This window comes from Capsicum annuum, unplaced genomic scaffold (genome assembly GCF_002878395.1).
Source record: "Capsicum annuum cultivar UCD-10X-F1 unplaced genomic scaffold, UCD10Xv1.1 ctg996, whole genome shotgun sequence".
Lineage (NCBI taxonomy): Eukaryota > Viridiplantae > Streptophyta > Magnoliopsida > Solanales > Solanaceae > Capsicum > Capsicum annuum.
Genome location: NW_025896054.1, coordinates 1,452,021 through 1,459,258, shown reverse-complemented (window position 1 = coordinate 1,459,258; position 7,238 = coordinate 1,452,021).

The window sequence follows — 7,238 nt, the reverse complement described above, 5'->3', positions numbered from 1 at the left end:
GAGATATAGAAATTTTATTGAATTATGCATACCAAGAATATGGAGGGAATGGAGTTTTAATCCTATCAGCTGAAGGACATGGCTACCAATGATATGAAGAATGGTATCAAATGAGGGGTGACAGTGCTAAGGCAACTCTAAGGAAGGATTTCTTGAATGCTTTCCTGGATTACTTTTTTTCTCAAGAGTTGAGGGAAGCAAAGGCGAAGCAGTTTGGTAATATGAGACAAGTGAAGATGTCAACCAAGGAGTATTCCTTTAACTTTCACCAGTTATCTTAGTATGTTCTGAAGATTGTGTCTAATATATAGGCTAGGATGAGAGAGTTTAGTTTGGGATTGTCTCGTGAGTGCATCTTGGAGAGTAAGGCTTCATCATTGATCAAGGACATGGATATTTTAAGTTTGGTTATGTACATGCAGCAGGTAGAGAAAGAGAAGAAGAAGCAATTTTGAATAGTGAATATGAAGGGCAAGAAGTTTAAATTCCCTTCCAACAATAGAGTTGCAGGGATGGGGCAAAATGGCCTAGGAAAAATTGGGGCAACTTTAAGTCTTACTCGACAGCTAGTACTCGCTACCCAAAGCCGTTGGGTGATAAGTATCTCAAAGATTGAAACAACTTTAAGGCATAGGGTTCTCAATCAAATCCATCATATTCTCTCTGTAGGTTTTATGGTAGATTGCATTAGGATTTTTGTTATGAGGGAAGGGACAAGTACTTCAACTTTGGTCAGCCAAGATACATGATCAAAAATGGTTCTGTTGGTACGGCCGCCTCTAGGGAAAATAAAGTTTCAGTTGCTTCATCATCAGCCCCACCACCAAAGGGTTCATTATCTAGTTTTGGAATTGGTTGGAATTATCTATATGCTCTCACTACCTAATAAAGGTCGAAGGCATCGCCTGATGTCTTGACTGGTACAATGAAACTCTTTTCCCATGATGTATACTACACTCTCTCTTATATGACCCCATTTATGGTTGTATATTTTGGTTTTGGTCCTAATGTTATTTTGGCCCCATTTTTTGTTTCTACCCTAGTTGGTGACTCTGTTATTGCTACAAGGGTCTATAGAGGGTGTGTGGTATCTATTAGTAGTAAAGATACTTTCATGGATCTTTTTGAGTTAGATATGGTGGATTTTGATTTCATATTAAGTATGGATTGGTTACACTCATATTATGCATCTCTAGATTGTTAGACCCATAAGGTTGTCTTCAAATTACCTAATGAGGCTGTTATTAAGTGGAAGGGCGGTTCTTTTGCTCCTAAGGTGTAGTTTATATCATATATTAGATCTTGGAGACTAATCTTCAATGGATGTCTCTATCATTTAATCCAAGTTAAAGATTCTAGCTTCTAAGGTCCTTCTTTGTATTTCGTTGTGGTGGTAAATGAATTTGGTGTTTCTCCTGATAAAGCTATTGAGTTTGGGATTGATCTTATTCTGGACACTAGTCCAATATTTATTCCCCTATATAGAATGACTCCAGCTGAGTTGACGGAGCTTAAGGATTAACTCAAGGATCTCTTAGATAAGGGTTTCATCCATCCTAGTGTGTCCTCTTGGGGTGCACCAATGTTGTTCATGCATAGGAAAGATTGTTTTGTTCGGATATGCATTGATTACTGGCAGCTGAATAAGGTGAAGTTTAATAACAAGTATCCTCTTCAAAGGATAGATGATTTATTTGATCAGTTGTAGGGTACTAAGTTTTTCTCCAAAATTCATCTTCGTCCATGTATCATCAACTTAAGATAGGGAGGTGGTTAACCCTAAAACTTTCTTACGTACCCTATAAGGGAATTTTGAATTCTTAGAGATGTCGTTTGGCTTGACTAATACCCCTAAAACATTTATCAATATGATGAATAGGGTATTTTTTCAATTCCTAGATCTATTTGTCATTGCCTTCATTGATGACATCCAAATATATTCTAAGAGCGGCATGGATCATACGGATCACCTCCAAATTGTGTTGTAGAACTTGAAAAAACAGCAGTTGTATGCAAAGTTCTCAAAACATGAGTTTTTGTTGAACGTTGTCACTATTCTAGGTCATATCATTTCTAGTGAAGGGATCATTATGGATCCGTAGAAGGTTGCAGTAGAGAAGAAGTAGCCTAGACCCAGGACTCCAACCGACGTAGGGAGCTTCTTGGATTTTGCTAGCTATTATAGGAGGTTTGTGGAAAGTTTTTCGACTGTAGCTGCCCCTTTGACTAAGTTGACTTAGAAGAAGGTAACATTTTTGTGGTTTGACGACTATGGGGGGAGTTTGGAAAAGCTGAAGGATAAGCTGACTTTTGCACCTATTTTGACTTTTCCTAAAGGGCATAGATGGGTTTGTGGTCTACTATGTTACATATCGTATGGAACTTAGTTGTGTTCTGATACAATATTTAAAGGTGATAGAGTATGCTTATAGACATTTAAAGGTGCATGAGAGGAGTTATCTGACTCATAATTTTGAATTTCTAGCAGTGGTGTTTGCATTGAAAATCTGCCGTACTTGTATGGGGTGTATGTCGATGTATTTTCTAATCATAAGAGTCTGCAGTAGGTGTTCACTCAGAAAGAGCTTAACCTCAGTCAAAGGAGATGTCCAGCTTCTCAAGGATTATGATATGAATGTTCACTATAACCCAGGTAAATCTAACGTGGTTGTTGATGCTATTGTAGGTTATTTATTGGGAGTATAGGTCTTGTGGATAAGGAGAAGCAGGAGTTAGTGAAGGACATTCACCATTTGGCCAACCTTGGGGTTTGATTTTTAGACTCCGAGATTGATGGTGTGTATTTGTAAGAAGTGGCGCGGTCATCTATTGGTGCTGAGATCAAAGAGAAATAAGTGTAAGATATTCTCTTAATGAGGATCAAGGGTGATATAGTTGGGAAGAAGGTGATAGACTTTGAGATTAGTGGTGATGGTTCCTTGCGGTACCAAGGGATATTATGTGTTACTAATGTATATGGTTTGCACAAGAGGATCTTGGTTGAGGCGCATGATTCGCGCTATGTTGTTTATCCCCATTTGTCAAAAATGTATCATGACCTTAAGGAGATGTATTGGTGGAACAATATGAAGCGATATCTAGCCAACTTTGTGCCTAAATGCATTGTGTATTAACAAGTAGAATTTAAGCATATGATGCTCGGAGGACTGTATGAAGAAATTAAGCTGCCTGAATTAAAGTGGAAAGTAATAAAAATGGATTTCATTACCAGTCTTCCTCGATCACAGAACAAATTTTATTCGATATGGGTCATAGTGGATAGGATGAAAAAGTCGGCTCACTTTTTTCCAGTGAGGACTAAGTTCTCAATTGAGGATTTTGCAAAGTTATACCTCCAAAAGATTGTAAAGTTTCATGGGGTACCTATTTCTATCATCTTTGATCGTGGTACGCAGTTACTCTCTCACTTTTAGAAGTTATTTCAGAAAATATTGGGGATTAAGATGAGTCTGAGTACTACTTTTCACCTGCAGTCAGATGGCAAGAAAAAAGTACTATTCTAATGTTGGAGGATATGCTTCGTGCATGTGTTATTGAATATTATGGTAGTTAGGTTGAGCACTTACCTTTTGTGGAGTTTTCTTACAATAGTAACTACCACTCTATCATTAGAATGTTTCAGTTTAAGGCCTTATATGGTAGGAGGTGTAGCTACCGATTGGGTGGTTTGAGGTTAATGAAATTAACATATTTGGACTGGATTTGGTTCATCAGGCTATGGAAAAGATGAAGGTGATTCGATATAGGCTTAAATCTTCCTAAAGTTGCCAAAAGTCCTATGCAAATATTAGGAAATAGGACCTGGGGTTTGAGGTAGGAGATAAAGTGTTCATAAAGGTGTCTCCCATGAAGGTTGTGATGCCATTTGGGAATAAGGGGAATCTTAGTCCCTGATATGTGGGTCCTTATGTGATTGTGAAAAAGGTTGTCAATATAGCATATGAGTTGGAATTGCCTTCAAGTCTGAGCTTCAGTCATCCGGTATTCCACATTTCTATGTCGAGGAAATGTATTGGTGATCCATTGCTAATTGTGGCTATCGAGGATATTGGTATTTTGGATTCCCAATCTTATGATGAGATCCTTATTGATATCTTAGATCATAAAGTTCATTGATTGTGGACCAAGGATGTGGACTCGATAAAAGTGTTATTGAGGAACCATAATATGGAAGAGGCTACTTGGGAAGAAGAAGAGGACATGAAGTCCAAGTGCCAATTCCTTTTTTTTGCTCCAGTAATTCGTGCGGAAGGCATATGTTCTTTATAACATTTTGTATTCTAACTCAGATAAACGAAAGATTAATTTCCTTGCATCCTTATTTTCTATCTTAAGGGTAATAGTAGAGACATCTAGGGGGGTAAATCATATTTTTACTTCCTTGTTCCATCATTCAGGGATGAATAATCCAAGTGGGGGAGAATTGAAACACCATGAGTTTGACCCTTTGAAATTTTTTGGGTTTTGAACTCTCTGGCCATCATATGACTAAAGCTTACAAGACGTATTATGTAGGTCAACTTAGTAGACCGAGTCGTATGTTAATTAGTGTGTGGTAGGTCATTCACTGTCCAAGGTAATACTAGAATCCATACGATTCATATAGAGATGAAATGAGAAAAGTATGGAAAATCATATGGTTAATAGTGTTAAGAACTAGAGATATTGTCCAGGGTATGAGTTAGGGGTACTACTCATTTGATGGGGTACGAGTGAGGTGCCCAAACGTACCCACCTATACTTATTTTTAGCTTTTAAGATGAGGGAATTTTGGATATTTCCCCTCTTAACTTCTTTTGACCCCATGACTTATTAAAGTACTGGTACTTTATTTACGCTATTATATCAAAAACACTTTAAACTCTCTCAAATCTATCTCAAGATTTTGGTTCAGGAAAGAGTCTAGGGTTCCATCAAGGTGATTCAATTAGGGGAATTAAACAGAAAATCTCTCTGTCTTCTTTAGTATAAAAGGCATGTTACTCCTCCCTTATTGGTAAAACTAAAGTCATCTATTCATTGATGGTTTTCATAGTATTATTATTGCATTATTTAGGTTTTGAAATATGTGTTGGGTGTTTTCATTACTGAAGGTTGGATAATATTTTCCCATGTTTTAATGGTTTTCATCTGATATTTATGGTTTGAACTTATGGTTGCATGGAAATGGTCAATTGGTACTTGGTTTTGGTTCTAGAAACTATATGCCCTAATCATGTTTGATAAAATTCCTATAAGAATAGATTTGTTACCTAGTTGGACTTTCTTTGATAACTTTGTATTGCATAATATGGTATGGAACTTAAAGTTGGTTTGGATGGTTTTAATGGTTAAATGGTAAGGCCTTGGTGTCCATGGCTTTGGTTTAAATGAAAAGTTTACGGGTTAGAGTGAACCCCTAAGTGATTTTAATAATGGAAACTACGGGGTACATTAGAATCCCTAAGTATTGTCTAATGATGTTGTTTCAAGATATGGTCCATATGACGATACCACTTACTTATTCCTTGGTTATTAGTACATGTAATTTATGGTTTGGTTGTGTGGTAAAGGTTTTAATTTAGCAATAATGGCGGTTTGTGATAGCTAACCATGAAGGTGTGAGTTCGATGGATAGACACTGGACACTCATGTTTTCGGACATGAGGATTGGTCATGGTGACCATATACTTCTGAATATAATGGGAATCCCCTAATTTACACTTGCATATATGTATCATGAAGGTCGAAGGGTATACGGGAATCCCCGACCCCTATGATATCTTTGGTTCGTATAGGTACACATACTGGGGCTCGTGTAGGGTGTAACATTGGATCCATATATACCGTCGGTAGTCTTAGGACAGTTAAGCTATGCAAACCCAGGTTAAATGTTTTAATTGCATGCTAAACTCTATTCCCATTCCCAACATGGATTATATATATACATATATACATATATATATATGTATGTATCTATGTATGTATGAATGTTATTGAACATGGTTATATACTTGGGCCCTCGGGTTGATCTTAGCACATCGTTGTAACTTTTGTAAGTAAATTCTAAATTTATTTATGAATAATACAAAGACTTTTTCTCTTTCTTCTATGGAGATGTATGGCTAAGATCCCATAACTAGGGTTATGGGAGCCTTGATGTGAAAAACTGACATTGGATAAACCCTTCTTCATTTTAAGGACTTTTCTTGGTTGCAAACTTGAAAGATGATCCCAAGAACATCAGTTGTTCGAATAGAAAAGTGATTGTTGGGAAAAGAAATGGTTTACATAGAATCTAGAGGCTTTAATCTTTAGATTAATTGCAAATGCCTTAATAGTATTGACCTACATGAGAAAGTAGTTGAATAATCAATGCGTTCTTTAAGTTCGATAGAATTAAAGGATAAAATATCCATTTAGGTTGAGAAACTAATAGGTAAACAATAGAATTCAACTACTTCTTCAATTGATGTTATTAATTGGAACTCTAAAGTGATTCACAACCCTAGCTGTTGAAGCATATCGGTAACCATAACTCTAGTTTGTTTAATATCATTGATTACTACTTGCTAAAAGAATCATTATTGGGAACAACTCTGTTGCAATTATTTAGATTATAATCCATAAATGAAAACCCCTTTTAGTCAGGAACCTTTGATCAACAGTCTGATAACAATAATAATATTTAGTGAACAAGGTATTCCCTTTGGGATTCGACACATAACCTAGTTAGGTTCTATATTTGACAACGATCGCTTACTCTCTCGTAAGAGGTGTAATTTTGGTATGTCAAATTTTGATGTCGTTATCGGTAAATACGGTTGTCAATTAAGTTTGTGTTTGTTAATTGACCTTTGGTCAGGTTTCCCAAATTTTACCTTTGTTTGTTGTTGTTTTTTTTGTGCAGGGTGATTATTGTGTGTGCCAAGTACACAGAGATCGGGTGCACTATTATTACAAATACATTCGAAACAACATTTGATAGGCAACATGGTAGACCCCTAAGAAGCTGAAAGACTAGCCATTTTGGATAGAGCTCAACTTAATTAGCAGAATGACGGCCAACCAACGCGTCGTCCTAATTCTGATAATGATGATTTAGGGGTTGAGTTTTTAGATCCTGTCAACCTAGGGCCTGCAGAGAATATGGCTGCACTAGTGAATCAGAATATAAAATGGAACATCCGATTAGGGCGAGGAAGGATCGACAATCAGTACAATTTAATCTTAATGAT